The sequence below is a fragment of the Chamaea fasciata genome, unplaced genomic scaffold (assembly GCF_029207755.1).
Source record: "Chamaea fasciata isolate MVZ Bird 193981 ecotype frontalis unplaced genomic scaffold, bChaFas1.0.hap1 SCAF_5, whole genome shotgun sequence".
Lineage (NCBI taxonomy): Eukaryota > Metazoa > Chordata > Aves > Passeriformes > Sylviidae > Chamaea > Chamaea fasciata.
In genome coordinates, this window is record NW_027094090.1 from 34,820,874 (window position 1) to 34,840,930 (window position 20,057).

Genomic DNA, 20,057 nt, shown 5'->3' on the forward strand with positions numbered 1-20,057 from the left:
GTGCTGAGGATTAGGTAGATGATTCATAGGAAAATCCAAAATTAAGGGCCCAATTTACATTCAAACTATGTGGCTGAGAGAGTTGGGGAGAGGAAACACTTGGTCTCTTGCTTAGAATGAATCCTAATTGCCTATTTCTTCAGTCTCCAAATGTGTCTATATTAAGCAAACCATATGTTTATATATGTGTATACACACTTCTTGTAAAATACTAAGTTCCAGTTACCCCTAAATGAAACTCAAAACTCCAGGATCTGCTCACAGAGATTTACTCAAGACTCCCAAAGGCCACCTTCCTCTTTTCTTACTGTTTAGCAAAGAGGAAGATTTGCCCCAGAGTCTATAAAACACAGAACAGTTAAAGGCACACTGTAAATACTATGACATTAATGACATGTATCTATTCCTGGAATGCTGCAAGTTATTTGTGATTAACCTAGTTCACTGAAGAAAGTTGTGAGGCCTGAGGATATATATCTTTGTTCTTTTCCTCTGAATATTTCTGGGTACTGATAATAATATCTAGTGACAGAAAAAAATAAGAACACAAGTATTTTTCTGTCTGGTGAGCTGATATGCTACACAGCTAATAATTGCATGAAATGTTCTTCTGTTTTTCACTTGAAAGGCTGTATTTCACCTATTTATCTAATTAATGATTTTTGTCCTGCATAGGATGCCTTGCTGAGAAAAGATTGGTTTCTATGGACTTGTTTTTTCACAACCAGGCCTCTCTTGCATTATCCATCTTTTACAGGGATTCATTATCAAAGGACTGCACACGGGTTTAAGCTGCAAAACACCAAGAGATTCGTCTGGACTTTGGAAGAGATTTTATGACGTTCAGGATTTGGGAGCAAAAGAAAAGAAAAAGAAAAACCTTTTTTAAAGTGTGTTGCTTTCTGGATGCCCTGTATTCTTCCCTATCAAGGGCAGCTCATTTCACTGGACACCCTTTGACCCTGCTCTGAGTTTCAGCATCTCCCACAGATTCACTTGAAGTCATATCGTCTCCCTTTTCTATGTCTGTGCTAGAGACAGAAAGCCTCTGCTTCCTCCACACCCACTCTCCTTGCCAGAAGCCACACTGCAACTTCCTGTCAGTTTTATACACTCTTGTGTAAGTGTGGAAATGCCGTGGACTTCCTCAGAGCACAAGTTTTATCTGAAAGCACCACGTTAACTATTTGCTAAGTTTTTCCTAGAAACATAAATGCTCATTTATTTTTAATCTTTATCAGCTAAACCCTTTGTAACTGGAAAATATGAGTGACACTCGGGGTGGGGGGGGGGGGAAGTGATTTACATATTTTAGGACTAAAGTAACAAAAAAGCTAAGTAATTGTTTGCAGGCATTGGGAATCCTGCCTTGTATCGGCAAGACTGTTCACATGCACAGGCATAATGATCCACATAAACCCAGCACTATGCGGCATCTCTGAAACACCCTTCACCAGTGCATCTCAACACCCTTTGAGAAACGCAAGGAATACCACACTGGCATTTACTTTTCCAGCTCTTTACGTTCTTAATTAACTTTAAGCAACCACACTGCGCTTCTGGCGCCCCTTCGAGCTGTAACTAACCCACAGCCCGCAGCACCGGGAGCGGCCCAGCACGACCCGGGCCGAGGGGCGGCGTTACCCAAGGAGAACCGGCCCCCGCCGCCGCCGGGCCGGGCCGGGGCGGGGCGGCCGCGCGCCTGCGCAGGGGGCGGTGCGGGGTCAGCCCTCCCCGCGCCCGCCCCTCCCTCCGCCCCCGCCGCGCCAGAGCGAGGCTGGGCGTGCGGCGTCACGGCGACGGCCCCGAGCCGCGCCCCGGCACAGGCGGCGAGCGGAGCCGAGCGGAGCGCAGCGGGCGCAGCGCAGCGGGATCGGCCGGCGAGGCGGCGGCGGCGGCGCGCGGTCGGCGGGGAGCGGAGGCGCTGTCCGGTGGGTAGCGGCGGCCAGCGCGGGCCGGGCCGCTGTGGCGGGGAGCGGCGCGGCGTCTCTGGTACAGGTGGCGAGGCGAGGCGAGGCGAGGCGGGGTGGGGTGGGGGCGGCGGCGAGAGGGGGGTGGCGGCGGCGACGGTGGGGAGCGGCGCGCTCTGAAGGAAGGGACACCAGCCTGGAACATGGCGGAAGTGGAACCGGGAGCCGCCGCCTCGTCCGGCCTCAGGCGTGGTGGGACCCCGAGGGGGTGGGGGGAGCGGGGCGCTGGGGGGCAGCCGTGGCGGCCGGGCCCAGGGCCCGGCCCTGTCTTTCGCCGCCGCCCCCCGCCCGGCGGTCCCCGGAGCAGAAGTTGGAGCGGAAGCGGAAAGTTGTAACCCCGCGGGTCGGGGCCGCGACGTGGGGCCCGGACGGCCGCGGGGAGGGGCGGGTGACGCCCGGCTCGGCCCCGCCGCGGGCGGGGAAGGGGACGGTGCCCGACCGCCGCCGGCGTTGTCAGCGGGAAGTCCGAGCCGAGCCCCACCTAGTCCGGCCGTGGGAGAGAAGCCGCTCGCTCTTTCCGGCCGGTGTGTGGGGGCGAGGCGGGGGGGTCAGGCCGGGCGCGGCCGGCCGGGGCAGCCCGCCGGGGCTTGTGCCTGCGCTGGCCACGGAGTGGGACAAGTAGACAGCGCTGTGGCCTGCGAGTTCCCTTCCTGCTTTTCATAAAATGAAAAGGAAATGACAGGGATGTTCGCCTCGTCTGAACACCCCACCATCACTCGTGTCAAAGCAAATGGAAGAATTTGACTGACACTTCCTGCGCCAAACCCGTCTAATGAGCCTGAGATCCTTGTACCCTTCTGCGTGCGTTGGTGAAGAAGTGGTGGAAGGAAAACAAAGTTTACTGAGGGGAGAATAAAACCAAATCTGACCTCGCATTGGCCCTAGATTACAAAAGAGAGTGAGAAACCAAGGTTTTCTGTGAAAAAAAATATAGCGTGCTTTTACTCCCATTTCCATCTTGGAGGCATGGGTTATGCTGCTCAGGGTAAACGAAACAAAAAAAAGGAAGGTCTTTTTCTATACTGCTTTGAGGTACAGTAGGAAGGTAGTACAGTTCCAAGAGAGAGGATATGTCAGAGATGCCTGGCTTGAAAATCATACAAGTTGTGTGTATGTTCTTGCATTTAGATGTTTTGATTAGTGTAATTTTAATTTTCCACATATAGCAGGTACATCTTACCCCAGGATGAGATGAGTAGACAGTGTATGACAAAGACTTTTCAGTACTCTCACAGTGAAGTATATGTTGAAATTACTGTTATAAGAAAAGGAGACAAGAAACACTCATTCTTTCTGTGAATTATAATTAAAAGGCAATGAAGCAATCACATTGCCTTTAAGAATAACCATTCAAAAGCAAGCGTATTTCCCCTTGGAAAGAGTCTCTAACCTCTAAGAAAAATTTTGAACATTATTTAAGTTACTACCTTTTGGATAACTTGCCTCTATATTAAAATCAAAAGCTTTTGGGAGGGAAAAAAACCTAACTAAACTTGGTAGAGTTGAGTATCTTCATTTTTATTATTCATTGCATCTTTTTTTACTCTTGCTCAAAATCTATCCTGTAGACTAAATTCTAGATAAAAATGAACTGAGTGAGTAGTGGGGAATACTTGTACTATTCATATTAAAGGCTTTGCAAGAATAAACTGATTAGATGTGATATTGTATTCTTTTGGTACCTGTGTGTTTTCAGGGATGCTTCTTGTAGTGATATGAGCTGCTTCAGCTTTAACTTAAAGTTGTACTGTAAAATTGTATTTATATCTGTACCCAAGTAATGAGTTTGGAATTACTCAGTGCAATTTAAGTGCCATGTATCTTTTTTGCAGCAAAGATGATCATACTTGGAGCACCTGTCTGCCTGGGAGTGAAATAATCTGCAAAACAGAGTTGAAAGACCCAAAAAAAAGTAAACTCAGAACTTTTATATGGGGGAAGAAAAAAACAATAGTCTTTACTGTTGGTACCTGTGCTTCTATTACTATATATGTGCACTACATAAGTTTTCTGAGTGGGGTTAAAATTGTGCTATTTTGTTCCAAAGCTCTCCTGTAGGACAGTTCTTCAAAAATAAATCTGAAGTGAGCCATGACAGTTCTTTTTGTGCTGTGCCAGTTTTTACAGAGTAAAACTGACTGTCTTGTTAATTGAGAGCCTTTCTGGAGCAGAGGCAAACAGATGGGAATCTAGGTGAGGGCCTACAAAAGGAGGGAGAAATTGCTTCTATGGCTGAGGAAGGAAGTGTGCTGAAGGCTACACTGTAGCTTGTGATCTCACAGTTAGTAAATGTGGCAGGGAACTAAAATAAACAGTTGTCCACCTATCATCTGAGATGTGGGAAGTGCAAGAGTCACAGAAGTACTTGAGTACTTGATGCTTTCTGCTACTGTGCCAATCCTGTCATCCAGAGAGCTCTGCTGGCTGCTCAGGGTTAGGTGCAGAGAGGTGTTCTTAAGGATAAGAATATCTTACCCATTCCAACAGGCACTCTTGTCCTTGCATGTATGCTGAGAGGGTGGGAGGATCCTGTATGAATTGGTCTTTCTAAGTAATGCTTCGATGACTTTCAGATACCTGCTGACATTTGAGAGTGTTTGTCGTGTTAGCCTCAAGTTGTGAGTTCTAATCAAAATTGGTCTCTCAGTAAAACAGATCACTCAGCATAAGCTGAGCGAAAGAAGTCTGTGTTTAGCTTGTGATTGTGAATGCTGCCACTCCTTTACCTCAGAGCAAATCCAAAAGCAGACTGAAGTGCACTGTGTGGTGGTGTCAGTATGCTGGATCCCTGCTGAGTTGGGGCAGGCTTCTGCTGTGTTCTGTTGCATCTAGGTCAGGTAGAGGGATATTTTAGACAGCCTCCTTATTCAAAGAGATGAAAGGAGTATCTACAGTAACTACACCTTCATATTTCAAGGTAAATTTTGTTTTCCTGCTCAGATGTGCTTAAGATGGTCTGTTTCTATTCTCTCATAAAGCAGAGGAAAAAAAAGAAGTGTTTTTGTACTTGAATGTCATTAATAGACCTGTTTTCAAGTTGATTGAGTTTTTAAAGTTCTTTAACAGTTGAGTGTAGTAGATCTTTAGTACCTTAGAGCATCTAACGTATGACTTTTTCCTTAAGTGCTGTCATCCATGAGGCAACTGGGTGAGACAGGCATAGAAGAAGTAATATTTTGATGAAGTCATGGTAGTTTGCTTGTAGTAGGCAAATGCTATTTGGAGAAAGTCAAAGACCTTGTCTGCTGGTACAGACTGTTTCTTCATGAAGCAGTTGAATGAGGTTACCTTCAAAAGCAGCAGTAGCTTATGGCTTGAAGCTCTCATCTCTCAAGTTTTAGAGTGTGTAAAGAAACACCGGACAACTAAAAGTTTTTATTTTTATGTGTGCCTGTTCATGCATGATGTTGTGAGCTCCTGACATACTGCATGTTCCTCTCTAGCAGCAAGGATAGGGAGGAAGGCTGTAAACACCAGGTTGGAAATGTGCCTATTAGGCAGCTTTTGAAATATAAAATTATTTGGATGCTCTCTAGCTATTCAGGATGCTTTTTCAAGAACAGTGTTTTAATAGTGATTTTTACTCCTGAAGCAGTAGAGTGAAAGTCACTATAAGACCCTAGAGGAATGCGCATTATAGAAATACAGAAACTTTTTAGAGGGGAACCAGGAAAAAGAGGAGGCATTTGACAATATCTTGTACACTGTCCCAGTCAGCACTCTATAGTTATTAATCTAAGGACTTGATGTTATTTGAAGCAAATCCCTGCTATGCAATGATGAAAAGAGACTGCCAAGTAAGTCCACATGGTTAGTTCATTCCTGATCAAGGGAGGAAGGCTAGACCATAGTGCAGGAGTAGGACAGCCTAGCCCTTCTACTGGATTGGTGTTTGCATCCTGTGGCAGACAAGCAACATCTCATGTTTCTTCCCAGCTTGAAATTCTCTTCAGGAAATCTGTACTTTCTTAGATCACTTGGTATCATTCCTGCAGCTGTTGCAACACAGGAAGCTGGCCTAAATCTGAATGACTTGACCAGGTCTTCTGCAAAAAGGATATTGTGTGCCGCTGTTACTCATTCATGAAATAATTTTCAATGTATCCCTAATAGTAGAGCTGTGAGAAACCGTACAGCATTTAATTTTTGGACAGTATTGAAGACCTGGAACAGGAGAAGAGTTTATTTTCGTAACTGAAGACAAAGCAAAGTTCTTTAGTTACTTAGTGGTTATTATTACCTAATTTCAGTAGGTAATCTGGATTAAAGGAAAATATGTACTTCAGCATTTCCATTAGCATGGCTTAATGTGTAACTTTTTGTGACATTAGATGGCAAAAGTTTTTTTCTTAAATTAACTTCTTAACTATTGCCCAGATAATGTATATTGTCTAACCTCATCTTCAGTTAATCTGAAATAATTTGTGAACACAGATAGTCCCTGCAACTGTTTCTTTTTGTTTCTCTGCATTAGTTGTCTTAGCTTTTGAAGTCTTGTCCTATTTTTCCCACTGACAGTCTCTCTTTCTGAAACCTAACCAATTGTGCCTTCACTTTTTTATGTCTGCAGTGAGGAAAAGTTTCTTAAAAGCATGCCTTGTATATCAGGAGGAAGCAAAAAAACCAGTACCACCACGTCTCTGTCAAGGATGAACTGCAGACACTTGTGAGTTATCTATGTGGAGCTCCAGAGGTGAGGTACAGGAGATAGAAGGAGGACCTGTTACTAGAAGTGGCACTTCAGCACTGTGGAAGTGAAAATGGTTTTGGTAATTGCAGAGTCAGGCCAGCTACTTTGAATAATTTTTTAGACTTTTCAGGTACGGTCAGTGTTTTTTTATTTGAAGCTAGTGTGCTGAACAGTAGTTGGACTGCATCAGAACCCAGATAGCAGTGATACTTAAGTTGTAAAACTGTGTAGTCCTTGTTTGTAGTTAATCAAACTTCTATAACAGCTGGTCTAATATATTCCTCCCCTAGAAGTGATTTGTTAGAAGACTAGTGGAAAGTTGCAGACTGTTTTGGAAGGGTAAACTGGAATGTGGAGTGGAAGTAATCTCCATTGAAGTGGAAGTTACCTAAAAATCTTACTCTCTGCAATACAGTGTTTAGGACTGGATTGATTTATTTATCAGGTGACATTTGCTGTTGATACTGATTTGTGGATGCCTGATTGCTGGAAATGTTCAAAGCCAGGCTGGATGAGGCCCTGAGCGACCTGATCTGGGGGTTGGTATCCCTGTCTGTGGCTGGCAGAATTACGTCACCTTTCTACTCAAGCTATTCTGTGTTGGTGGCTGTGTCCAGGTGTGTGTGGAGGCAGCCCAACAACCTACAGGAACCTCTGTTATTAATCTCCTAAATGTGAAACAGTTATGGGGGATTGGTAGAGTTTGTAAGGTGCGGTCAGTAACCCCTCTGTGATCTTTTACTGTGAGACTACCTACAAAGTAACATTCTGAAAGCTTGATGTACAGGTTGACCCATAAATGTAGCCTATTTGGCTTCATGATTGCTTTTTGCATAAAATATTGCTGAAGAATTTTCTTTTGGTTAGGAGAGTGTATAAATTAATACAGCTTGCAAAATCTTGACTCTTTCACTTCTGGAGTTACATTTATATAGTTAGTATGAATGAGGATATATCATACTGTCTTTTTGTGACCCTTCTGACTGTTTTAAAGTAGAGATTTGATGGGCAGTAGACATTCTGTGAGTGTGGTGATTTTATTCCCATTCAGGGAATGATCCTTTTGTTATTTACTGCCCATTGTTAATATTGGTAGAAGCATGCAGAAAATACAATGTGTTTTCATGGGTTTTAAAATGAGGAGCATCAAAACTAAGTTAGGGGTAAGTGTGAACTCACATTTAGAATTCTTACAAATATAATACCAATCCATAGATGAATTTCCAAGGTAGTTTTATGTCAACAAGTATACAGTTCAAGATGCCTTGGACTTGTGTTCTTTGTGAGCTGTGAAATGTTATGTTCAAAAATCCAACCTCGACCAAGATATGTTATTTCACAATGTGCCATGCTTCTAGAAACTGATGCCAAATTGTCATCAAATTGTCACTTGGTGGAATCAAAGAGACTTTAGTAGTCCTGTGGCATCGAGGAGCACTGAAGAGGCAAGAATAGCTGACTGTCATGCTGGAGAATATCACTCTTCCATTTTTCTGATACAGCTTTTTTGACTTAGTAGCAGATTAGATGGGATTTCACCAAAGAAGAGACGCCCTGGCACTTAATCTCTGTGGGCAGTGCGTAAGTTTGGAGACAAATAGAGAGAAGCTGTAATACTACAATAAGCAAGCATTCATAACTAGTCTTTATTGGGATGCTTGGTCTTCAAATGTTCTTATTTCTGGTATATTTTCTACTTACTTTTAAGTCTGAATATGAGAGAGGGAAGCAAGCATTTCTGAATTATAGCTATGTATACATCTAGTTATTGTTGTCCTTATTTTATTGTTACCTTTTCACCTTTCTCTATATTTGAGCTTAAATTTTTATATTTGCTTATATTTTTAATGATCCTCTGGTTTTTGTCCTGATCTCCCTAAACCTTTTATTTCAGGAATTGCCAAAGCTAAATTGAGGTTCAGCCAGAGATCTTTTATAGAAAACTTAAGTGTGGTAGCTGAAATTCTGCAAAGGCTGAGGAGTTGAAAATTAGGTCTTACAGTTAAGTGCTTTAGACCTCTGTGTGTGTTTGTGTTTGGCATCCTTTTGATCTGTGTGTTGCTTTTCATCAAACTCTTAGGAGTAATCTCAGAAGACGAGTGCTGTATCAATGTAAGTACAAATTAGAGTGAGAAAATAGGAATATTTTGTGTGGAGCCTGGAACAGAAAGATCTAGTAAGTTGTCCGGTTTTATGCTTGAAGAACAAAAAAGTCCTGAAGTCCTCCTTTTCTGCTAGAAATCTGGGTCCTGTTTAGCCAGGAAACCAGTGAAGAAGGAACATTAAGTGCACGTTAGTTTGAAAATTATTAAACTGCAATAACCAATATTTAGAACAATGTGCAGTCTTGCTAGCTAGTTCTGCTTCTAGCCAGAGGCAAGATCTTACGATGCAGTTTGCAAAAATGTTTTTTAAAGACAAATATGTCAATTTGAAAATACTTGTATTTACAGGTAATGCAATTCTCTCATTACTTAATCTTATTGTGAGAGTACTTTTTAAATGAATTTTGGTGCTATAAGTTTCACAGAGGAAAGCTGAAGCCTCTTTTCTGAGCTGAATGCTGAATCTGCTGTGGTAGAAGTGAAAATAAGGAACTGTTCACACACTTGCCTACAGAAGGCTGAAGTCACAGATCACAAGAACCTAAACAGAGTAAGCATTTGATAAACTGCAGGCACCTTAAGCAATGTGGGAATGAAAGACAGGTTTCCTGAAGGATAAACTTGCTTCACTGGGACAGTCAGGATGGACTGAAAAGTCATTCTTCTGCCTGGGCTTTGCCCAAAATACAGATAGTTTTGAGATGCTTGTATTTAATTGGCTGAAAGTAAAACTCGTCAGTGAAAGAGTAAGGATGTAGTGGTGATGCTCATTCAAGTGCTGTGGTGATGTGACTGTCATAGCCTAAATAATAGATGACCCTTAAAGGACAGACATGCAGATTTTATTTAGAAAGGTCTGCCCATCCAAAACCCTAGAGTCAATTTAACATTTCAACTGGAGCAGGCTCCTGGCAGGGACTTGCAGACTGGTGGAGAGAGGAGCCCAAACTGGAGAAGTGTCCTGGTAGGACTTCTGATCCCTTGGGGGTCCAATGCTGGAGCAGCCTGTCCTTGAAGGACTGCACCCCATGGAAGAGTGATCCATGCTGCAGCAGTTGGAGGGGTTCTGTTGCCCGTGGGGTGGACTCATATTGCTGCCATTCGTGGAGAACTGTTGTTTGTGAGATGGACCCACACTGGTGAAATTCATGGTAGACTATTTCCTGTGGGAGGGACCCCACGCTGGAACTGGGGAAGGACTCCTCTCCCTGAGCAATGGGAGAAACAACCTGTGATGGACTGACCATAACCCCCATTCCTTCCTCCCTGTGCTGCTAGTGAAGGAGGTAGAGCTTAGGAAGGAGGGAGGGGTGGGGGGAAGATGCTTTAAGGTCTTACTTTACTTCTCATTATCCTGCTCTGATTTTGTTAGTAATAAATTCTGTTAACATCTCTAATTCCAGCCTGTTTTGCCTCTGATTGGATTTGGTGAGTGATCTCTTCTGGTCCTTACCTCAGCTCATGAAACTTTCATTGTATTTTCTCTCCCTTGTCCAGGGCAGACAGTAGTGATAGAGTCTTTGGTGGGTGCCTGGCATCCAGCCAGACTCAACTCACTACAGATAGAAAAAATACAGCACCAGGCTTATGAGTCAAGATAAGGACAGGGAAGACCACTTGCCAGTTGTTGTCATGGGGATAAAATAGACTTAGCTTGGGGAAATCAGTTTAATTTATTGCAAATCATATCAGAGTAGGATAATGAGAAATAAACCCAAATCTTAATAACACCTTCTTCCCAGGCTTCACTTTGCTCCTACATTTTCTACCACCTCTCCCTTAGAGGCACAGTGGGCTAGAAAATGGGGGCTACAGTCAGTAGCATGTACATGTTGTCTCTGCTCTCCTTCATCATCAGTAGGAGGAATCCACACACACTTCTGCTCTAGTGTGGGGTCTCTCCCGTGGGAGATAATCCTTCACAAGCTTCTCCAGTGGCAGTCCCTCCTGGGGATGCAGTCGTTTGGGAACAAACTACTCCAGCATGTCATTCCCATAGTGTTACAGCCTCCTTCAGGCATCTGTCTACTCTGGCCTGGGGTCCTCCGTGGGCTGCAGTGGAACAACCTGTTTCACCATGGGCTACAGGGGAATCTCTGCGCTGGCACCTGCAGCACCTCCACCCCCTCCTTCATTTCACTTTGGTGTCTGCAGAGTTGTTGCTCTTGCATATTCTCACTCCTTTCTCTGCTGCTGTTGTTCCCCCAGCAGTTGACCCCTCCAACTCCCTTCTCAAATATGTTGTCCCAGATGTGCTGCTGTTGCTAATGGACTCAGCCTTGGCCTGCAGTGAGTCTGTCCTGGAGCCCATCTGGCGTTGGACATGGGGGAAGGTTCTGGCAGCTTCTCACAGAAGCCACCTAGCTAACAAAACACTGCCATGCAAACCAAATAAAATTTGACTTCTAGCAAGGTGAGTCTGGAGGTATGACAGGTTTCTCCAGAAAATGGCAAGCTTTGAAGATGCAGAGGAACCAAGAATTATGGTCTAAATGTGAACTAGAGTGCTCTTAAGAAGATTCAAATAGAATCTTGTGGAGACTTGATTAAACAAGTTTAACCCTCATTAATTTGGTAACTGTGTACTAAAGATCTAGTCCATGTAGTTGAAAGTGGTGTGGGGATGAGTATGATTCAAATTCATTTGGTTAAAATTATTCAGCTTTTTGTGTAGGTGTCCTCATGGAAGAGGACATGAGCTCAGGCTTGCAAGTGTGAATTGCTTACCTTTGGGGTTATGCTTCTAACTCACAGATCTTTCACCTCTTGAAAATGTGAGACCCATTAAATGAGAGTTCTAGGTGGGACTAAGGAGCATCAGCTGTTCACAGAGCAGATGCAGAGCAATGGCAGTTCACAGCTTTGCATTCAAACATTAGCTAGAATTTGATTTTGTCGGGGCTGTTGGTTTGTTTTTGGGTTGGGGTTTCTTGTGTTGGTTGGGTTTTTGGGGGGGGACAGCATGGGGATGGAGACTCATTTTAGTGGCTGGGATTTTTTCTGTGAGATTTAATTTTAATTGGTTGAGGGTTTTTTGTGTTTGGGGTTTTTCTTGAATACCCTCTTCTGAAGCTTGTGGCAACTTAACAGTTGCCTAAGTGTACCCCTAAGGAACAACCAAGTTGTCTGTGCATCTCCATATGGGCAGGGGTGTGAAGGTCAATGTCTGCAGTTGTCATCTTCTAGTTAAGGTTTGCTTGTGAGTTGGACCCTTGTGGAGCAACCACCCCTAGGTTCAAAGTGCTACTGCCTTGCTGCCAGAAACAGAACGGGACGTTTTGCCCAAGTTTCACCCTCTTCAGTTAAGCATGTCAGACCTTTTAGAAGCTCATGTTCATCAGTGGATTCAGCTAATGGAGTTAATTGTGAAAAGAAGCAGTTAAGGTTGCGCCTCCATCATTGCACAAGTAGCAAAACCAAGTGGCGGAAAATAGTAGTTGTTGCTGGGTGTCAGTGTACGCCTTTTTCAGGTTACTTTAAGGACAGATGTCTGAAGCTGTAACAGAAGAACCTTTGGTGAAATTAGCTATAATTTGGGTGACTTTGAGTGAGATTTGTTGCTCATGTTCAAATACCATGTTTCTATTAGGGAAGTATCAACTGAGAGTCAAAACAGACAATGAGTTACAATTACTTGGGACTGTGGTGGTATGGTTCAGTTGTCATGAAAGAGCTAGTTTTATTCCTGTTAATGAATGCTAGTAGGGAGTAGTCCCAATTTGCATAGAATCAGTGTCTTTTCAACAGATAAAACTTCCAATCTTAATTTGAACAACGTATGGGAATTTGTAAGACTTTTCTCTGGCTACCAACCTGATTTGTAATAGAATTACTGTAAATTGTACTGTGGAAGGATACTTTGTACACAAAGGGTCTACAGTAGCTGGGTTTAAATGGCCAGTTACAAAACATCATATAATGATGGAAAAAATCTTTATATCTGTGCCTTGATGATGTGTTAGTAATCTAAACAAACATGAATAAAACCCAAACTTCTTATAGTGAGGACAGTACAATTAATGATACATTAGCATGCAAGCTCTGGCGTTGCCAGGGTGTATATGATGTGTAGGTTATGGAGAAAAATAAACAAGAGAGAAAAAAAGGTGGTCCTGGAACTGCAGTTGAACGCAGCATTGGCTTAGGTCTGTAGAAGGAAACCCGATACAAGGCTTTCAGCAGCCAGTGGCACAATCAACATAGAGCTAGGATTGCCAGATATTAAGCAGATACCAGATGGAATTTGAGACTAGGTCTTGCTTCTGAAAGAGAAATTAAGATGCCTTTTTCCAAAAAAGAGTATCTTAAGCCAGCTGGCAAGCTTAAAGTAACTTTCAAACTGCACTTAAAAAAAGAAATATCTTAACTCAGAAAACTTCCATGCCTTACTTGTAGTCCTGCTGGGTTTTACATTGTTTTGTAGCTTGAAAGATAAAATTTAGTGTAACAATTATAGGGACAAACAAATACTTATGTCTCCTTTTAATCAGAAGGATGCATATCAGGTAAAGCATTCTGTGTGTATTATGATGTGGCAATTCATTAACTTGGAAAAATTAGACCTAAATACTGATCCTTCTCTGTCATGACAATAGAGCCAATTTCACAGCATCAAATTGCTGGCTCAGTTCTCAGAACTTGCTTTATGGTTGAATATCTAGCTTATGCATAGCAAGATATTGTAATGGGGTAATTATGCCTTCTCTGAATTTAATACACTTATAGTATATTTTCAAATCTGTGTGTTGTTTCTGATTATTGCCTGCCTGGATTTTCTTTGAAAGCATAAAAACTATTTGCAATTCAGTTTCTTCGGGAATTCCAAGGTCATAATTTTAACTGTAAGTCTGACTAGTAGGACATTCATGAACAGCTTTCCTAGGGGATGGCGACTGTTTGACAGGAATAGGGAGAAAATGCAAAACCATGGCAAACAGACACAAAAAAATCAGGATGATAAATGTTACAAATTCCATTTGGAGCTTAAATAGATTCTGTTGCATAGGCTTTATAAGGTACTCCTCATTTGAATTGACACATTAAAATTTTTGCACAAAGTTGAAACTTGAACTCAGTAAGTGTTGAAGCATAGTGTATTCTTAGTAGCATAGGAATGTTCATTGCATCACTTGCTTTGAAAGTGCTTTCTATATTTTGTGTGAATCTACTGCAAGTTGCACATGATTGCTAGTCTCTCACATCAGGAAGCTTTCATCTTGAGCTATCAGTATTGACTTTAAGCAGGCAGTTTTTACCCTTACAACATCCATTAAATTTATGTTCAAATTTAAGACCTAGCTGGGAGTTAACTTTGGCTTAAGAAAAAAGCCCCACCAGATTTTATTCAGCTGTTCTAATTATAGACAGTGGAACTAGTCTCACAAGGTCAGATGCTGTTAGCTGCTTTGCAGAAATGGTCCCTGTGTGCAGTATTAGTCAAGGTAGCTCCCTTCAGTGGAAGGAGGAAACCTTGGTTAAACTTTCTCACTGTAAGTGTCCCTGTGGGCTGGTGAAGCAGCAGGTTAAACCTTGGTGCCATGTTTGTGCTGCAGTAGCTTGTTCGCAGGTCTCTGGCTGTTTCTCAGGTGATTAGTATGATTTCATGTCACTGAATAAGCTTAACCACCCAGACAGCTTTTTGAAAATCCTCTGAAGATTGTCTGACATCAGTTAAAATATTTGAACATAATTGAAGAGCTTTTTTTGTCCAAGAAAAATCACAATATTAGTGCCCAGAAGAACTAGCTGTTCAACTGACAAAATACATGTTTGTCAAGACCAGAAACAATCAAAAACAGGTAAAAACTAGAAATAAAAATTGCTCCTAGCTTTGTTTACTGAACAGTTGATTTGCTTCCAGAGAGTCTGCATTAGTAGTGAAATAGCTGTACTTACAGGAATATAAAAGTATGAAAGTCTTTATTAGACCCCAGTCAGCCTTTCAGAATTGATTGATGAATAATGCTTTTTATAATTTTTTACAAATGTATGAAAATCAGCTCTGGAGTATTTTAATTTCTCTTTCATAACAGGTACACTTACCCTGTTGAGTAAGGGTTATCTAAATTGCTTTAACTTCTGAAGCCTCTAAAAGTTGGTGAAAATGAACAGGCTTCCACTTTGGGCTATGTTGTCAAAGTTATGCTCGTGTGCTTAAATTTTTTTTTTGGGGGGGGAGCCCTCCTCAGAGTTGAGAGATAAGAATTTAGGACATCACACTTATAAGTATTTGGGGAATATTAAGAACAGCACACATCATCTTTTAATTAATTGTTTACCTGAAGAGAAGGTTCTAAACCAGGATGTTGAAAATGTAGTGGAATCTGTATGGTTTGGCCATCTATTTGTGTATCAGAAATGGGAAATATCTCTGGAAAGACATAATTCTCTGAGCTTGGCTGGTCCTGTGACTGAACTAGTGCTATTTTTCCAAAAGTAACCACTGTTATCTTGTTTCATCTCAGGGCTAGTATCTGCTTTCTGAGAAAAAGATCAGATTTTTTTTCCCACCTCTGCTAATTGTAAGCAGGTAAACCAGTCAGTTGATTTGTTTCATCTGTCAATCTAGTGTTTGAATCTTTTTTTTCCCATGCAAATAGTTGGGATTAATTTAGGACTGCTGTTCTCAAGGTGGTTCTAACAAAGTCTCTTCCAGAGAGGTAAATGTTCTGAGGCAAAAATATCAGAAAATTTTAGTGAATGCAGTGCAGCCAAAGAATCAGGGTGTCTGTGAAGTGCTATATAATCATAATCTCTTCTGAAAATGATAAGACTTCTGGGAGGGCCAGTTTATTTAATTCCGTACCTGAACAACTAGTTCATATAAGCAAGTCTTGAGGATATCTTCAAGTAAGTGACTGTACCTAGTTCATGTCTTCGGCCTGGGGCTGAGCTCCAGTTACAGCTTCTTAAGGCTTAATATCACTTGAAAAAATAGGATTATTAGCTTTCCCATCTCTTAGATAACAAAGTTCAATCAGAACCCAAAATCTGAAACTAAAGGAATTGAAAGAAAATTAAATAAAAAATAAAAAACCTACCTCACTTTCACAACTATCACATCGGTCCCAATTACCAATGGTATATGAATTTCCTTGAATTCTTCATTGTGTGGTTGCTTTTTAGAAAAGCTGTACAAGCAGTAAGTGTGCAATTTTTTCCATTCGCCTCTACAATAAGGTTACTCATTCCTCAACTTCCTTAGCATCATCTTTCGTTTGCATTTTTTTAGAGATGTGCTTCAAGAAACTAATGAAGAAAATGTCCAGGAGGCACATTTTCCTGGTTTGTCTGAGAAGGACAGAGGCAAAAATGTTCACAGTCCTTGTCAGATACGAAACTTCTGAAATGCTGCATTTTCAGTTCCTTGTCCTGGTTAACCTTTCTTCTGTTCTAATGGGCTTATTCAAAGATGTGCTGCTCATCTTTGGAGAGAGTCTTTATTGGGAAAAGTGTCCATGTGCATATCAAGTGTGTGTGTGTGCTCTTCTAGTTTATCAAGTATTTTAATTCTAAGTATGTGACGGAGAAGTAGAATTAAGCAGTTAGCTTAATACACTGCACTAATGCACTAAGTACAAAAAGTAGTATGAACAGACTGGTGAGAGAGACTGCACAGACTCAGTGATTTTCTGGACAGTTGCATCTCTGGAAGTGTGCAAGGCAGTTCCTGGGACATCACTGGCAGTTAATGGAGGCAATCTAGGATTGAGCTCTGTACTTTTGAGAGATTGTATACTCGAGACGGCATTAGAATCAAGTTTGTGATAGTGCTGTTTATTTGGAGTAGCTTCCCTCATTTTTTCTAGCCAAATCTTACATTAGGCAACTCCACAGTTCAGTTATGTCAGATATATCTGTACATAGAAATACTCAACTCAGCTGTTAGAAGGCAGTACCTGCTCCTACTAAATTTAAAAAAAAGGTCTTGTTTTTTGCATACTTCCCATCTTCTTGCTCTTTAGCATCTGCATAGGGACAAAGTTGACAGTATTTTCCTGCCTAAAGATAGGGGAATGGAAAAATGCAAATGCAAAGGAAAGTTGGCATTGCTCTCACTTCTTGCAGGTCACTCACCTTATAGGTAGGCAGCCTTTAAAGCAAAATTTGTCCTTTAAAATAAACTCCATTAAATGAAGAGGGAGATTCAAACAAGTTACTTGGTGTATTTGCTGGGAATAAGTTTAAACTTATTTGTATCTAATTGTTGGGTGGTTAGGTAGATACTTCTCAAGTGTCCAATAAATCTGGGGATGTCTTGCTTATCTGTTGCTCACTTATCTCAGTATCTTTATTTCTGTTGTGCCTATTTGAGTATACTCATTTTGTATCCCTGAGGTGATCTGGGGACTACAGGCAGATACTGTTGTTGGACTTGACCCTAACTTACTCTAGAAATGGCAGCCCAATACGGTGTTTTATAGCTTAAACATCCTCTTTTAGACTTTGTCTTCTGCTTTTTCCCCCACTCATTTGTCACTAATGAGTCAAAAGGAAATCCTGTTGGCACTAGATGAATCTGGGTACATTATTAGTTTCAGAGTCAAGCATTGTGTCAACTGAAAAATAAAGTAAGAGCATGATAGGGATTTAGGATGCCAACCTGTCACTACTGTATTAGGTACAGCGTTAATAACGACACACCACTCTCTTCGGTCTCAGAAGGCAAAGAGAGCAATCTTTATCTTTGACCATCCTTTTTATGGACAGTTTTGAGGGAATAAACATGATTGGCCAGTCAGAAACAACACCCCTCTAACATTTTTTCAAGTAAACAACAAGTTGGACAAACACCTGCAAAGACTGTTCTTCGCCTTCAAGGACTGTTTTGATTCCTCCTCACAATTTCTCAGGCCGGTGTGAGAAAGTTAGGTGACTTAATTTCACACAGACTCTGCTGCTGCTGCCTGATCTCTCGCATTCAGCATCCACACCAGCCTTTTCTACAAGATCTGATATGGAAGAAGAGGCTTGATCAAGAGCAGAGCCAGGTCAGGTTAGCTGGGATTCACGGAAGAGTCAAGTTCAGGAGGAATCGGAGCCAAAGCTCAGTCTGGGGCGTGCTTGCAGCCATCAGGCATACTGTTCAGTGAAAAAGGGTGTGCTAGGCTTTAGCAATGTCAGATATTTGGTAGACTGCAGTGTCCTACATGATCCAGTGGTTTCTTGGATGAGGAGGCAAAGACCTGCAAGCAGGAGCATTTTGTTAGGAAGGCTCTTTTAGCTAGGAGTTAGCTAAACTCCTCTTACTGTTAGAAAACAGTAAGAGAAAGGTGAAGTGACATTAGTGCTGTTGCTCAGAGGCAGTGGGGTGGTAGATATAAGTGGCAGCAGGCTATAGATGGTGCTTCTTCTGCCTGCTGTGAAAGGGATGTCCAGGTTAACTTTCTTAAAGTGTTTTAGAGGATGCATTTGTTTGTGTTCCATTCCAAAGTGTAATGGCCAGATGGTAACATCAGTGCAGGGATGCCAAGCTACCTATATGCTATATGGGGGTGTGCACATATAAAGCATTACTGTGTGCTCTTGGTGAGTTAAAAAGTAACTGTACAAATGATAAAAAATTGTCATGGTAGAAGAAGTTAGTTACTTGTATTGTCCATTGCCTGAGTTTGAAGGGAAGGTCAGAGAAATGTTTAACCTTTACTGCAGTCTGGCTTTGTCCTCAAAGATCTTAAAAAGCTTTTTGCTTAGGTGTTCATTGATTAAGAAGATTGCCTAACCAAGCTGTAATACTGGAAATATATGTGCTTTAATTGTGTGCCACCACTTAAAGTAGGAAAATCAGCTCCAGAATGTTGTACAGTGATTGGATATTTAGGGCTGAACTTCCAAATCTGGATGCTGAAAGAAGCTTCAGCTTGCATTAAATTCCTGAATTGCTGTTTCTGAGCCAAAAGTGAAATTGGAAGTCTCTCACTAAAACCAAGTTAGTTTATTTCAGGATTTGGAATTTTCTTTGGAATTGTAGGTCACTGAGTAAGAAAAAGTCAGAAATAACTTAAAACAGAGATGTGGTACCTGCTGCTGAAGTTCTGTTACTTTTAAACTACTGTCAGCCTTCATTATTGATATCTCCATATTTAGCTAACTTCAGTCTGAGGACTGAAAAATTCAGCTTAAACTTTTCTTCTAAAGACAATGAAACTGCTGCTGGTTACCCAGTTTACTGTAGTGGGATTTCCACTACACCCACTATGTTTGTCATTCTAGTGATACCCTTCTAAAGATAAAAGGATAACTGAATGTTTGTTTTAAAGAAATGAAAGTAAGGTAATTACAGGCTTAACTTGTCATGAGTTTGAGAGGTGTCTTTCAGGACAGTTAGAAACAATCCTGTTTATAGAAAGACTGGACAATTTACAGATTTGTGGATCTAACAGCATTTACAGTGGTGCCAACTAGATGAAACTTGTGTGAATGGTTCTCGTGATCTGTGTGTGCAAAAAATTTTGTAGGGAGGGAAGAGTTTTTTAAGTCAGGAGTGAAAAGATGTCCTATTAGGTGTGAAAATCACCAGAGTCTCAAAATGTATTGTTAACGGAAGCCTGTGGAGACATCTTTTGCCAGACATCAGGTCAATTATTTTTCCTTAAGACTTTCTCCTTGTGTTCCTTTTGTGAGGGACAGTTTAGATAAATTGAAAGATTATGCATTTGCAAGAAGAAATAGGACCTGGTCTCATGATTTCTCCATCTTCTGACAACTGGTTGATTTAATAAGTGATGGTAAAGGCAGGACTCTACCATGGTGGTTAAATTTCTGCATAAATCCTTAGAGCATTTTGTTCTCAACACCTAACAGATGGTGTTTCAGAGATTTCAGATGGTATTTCAGAGATGCTGTCCAATTACTGCTGATGAGAAGGGTCTTTCTTACCTTACTTTCCTCCCTGCTTACATTTTACAAGCACCTGTGTTGGATCCTTGCACTTTCCCTTTTCCCTGGCCTGTAGATTATTCATTATTTGGGGAGGGTTTCATCTTTCCTTGGGGGTGGAGAGGAGAGAAAACGGGTAACTCAATCTGATAAGTGCTAGCTAGAGTCCCTGCAGGAAAGGAACTGAGACCTGCCTCAGGGAAGCAGTAACAGTCCTGCTAGCTCAGTTGCCAGCAGGACTGTAAGAGGTGATAGGGGTTTTTGAGCAGTTTGACCCAAAGACATGTCCCAAAATCTGTGACCTTGTTTTGGTTTGATGGGTCAGTTTCCAACAAAGATGAGCAAGCAGATCTTGCTTGCTCCACACCAGCTAGTGTGGAACAGGGAAGCAGATCTAGTTCGTAAAAGAGGTAT

At 41.7% G+C, this 20,057-nt stretch overlaps 1 protein-coding gene across 2 annotated transcripts in view; it reads left to right on the top strand.

Annotated features, from left to right (window-relative positions):
* The first annotated feature begins 1,777 nt into the window (after window positions 1-1,777).
* Window positions 1,778-20,057, top strand: part of RAP1B (RAP1B, member of RAS oncogene family) — a 31,053-nt gene continuing 12,773 nt past the window's right edge. Inside the window, exon 1 of one of the 2 annotated variants that reach the window (XM_066183213.1) lies at window positions 1,778-1,931. The gene's annotated coding sequence lies outside the window, so the exon portion shown is untranslated. Of the gene's footprint in view, window positions 1,932-17,637; window positions 17,756-20,057 lie in introns of those variants that run through there. The other variant, XM_066183214.1, reaches the window with a different exon arrangement.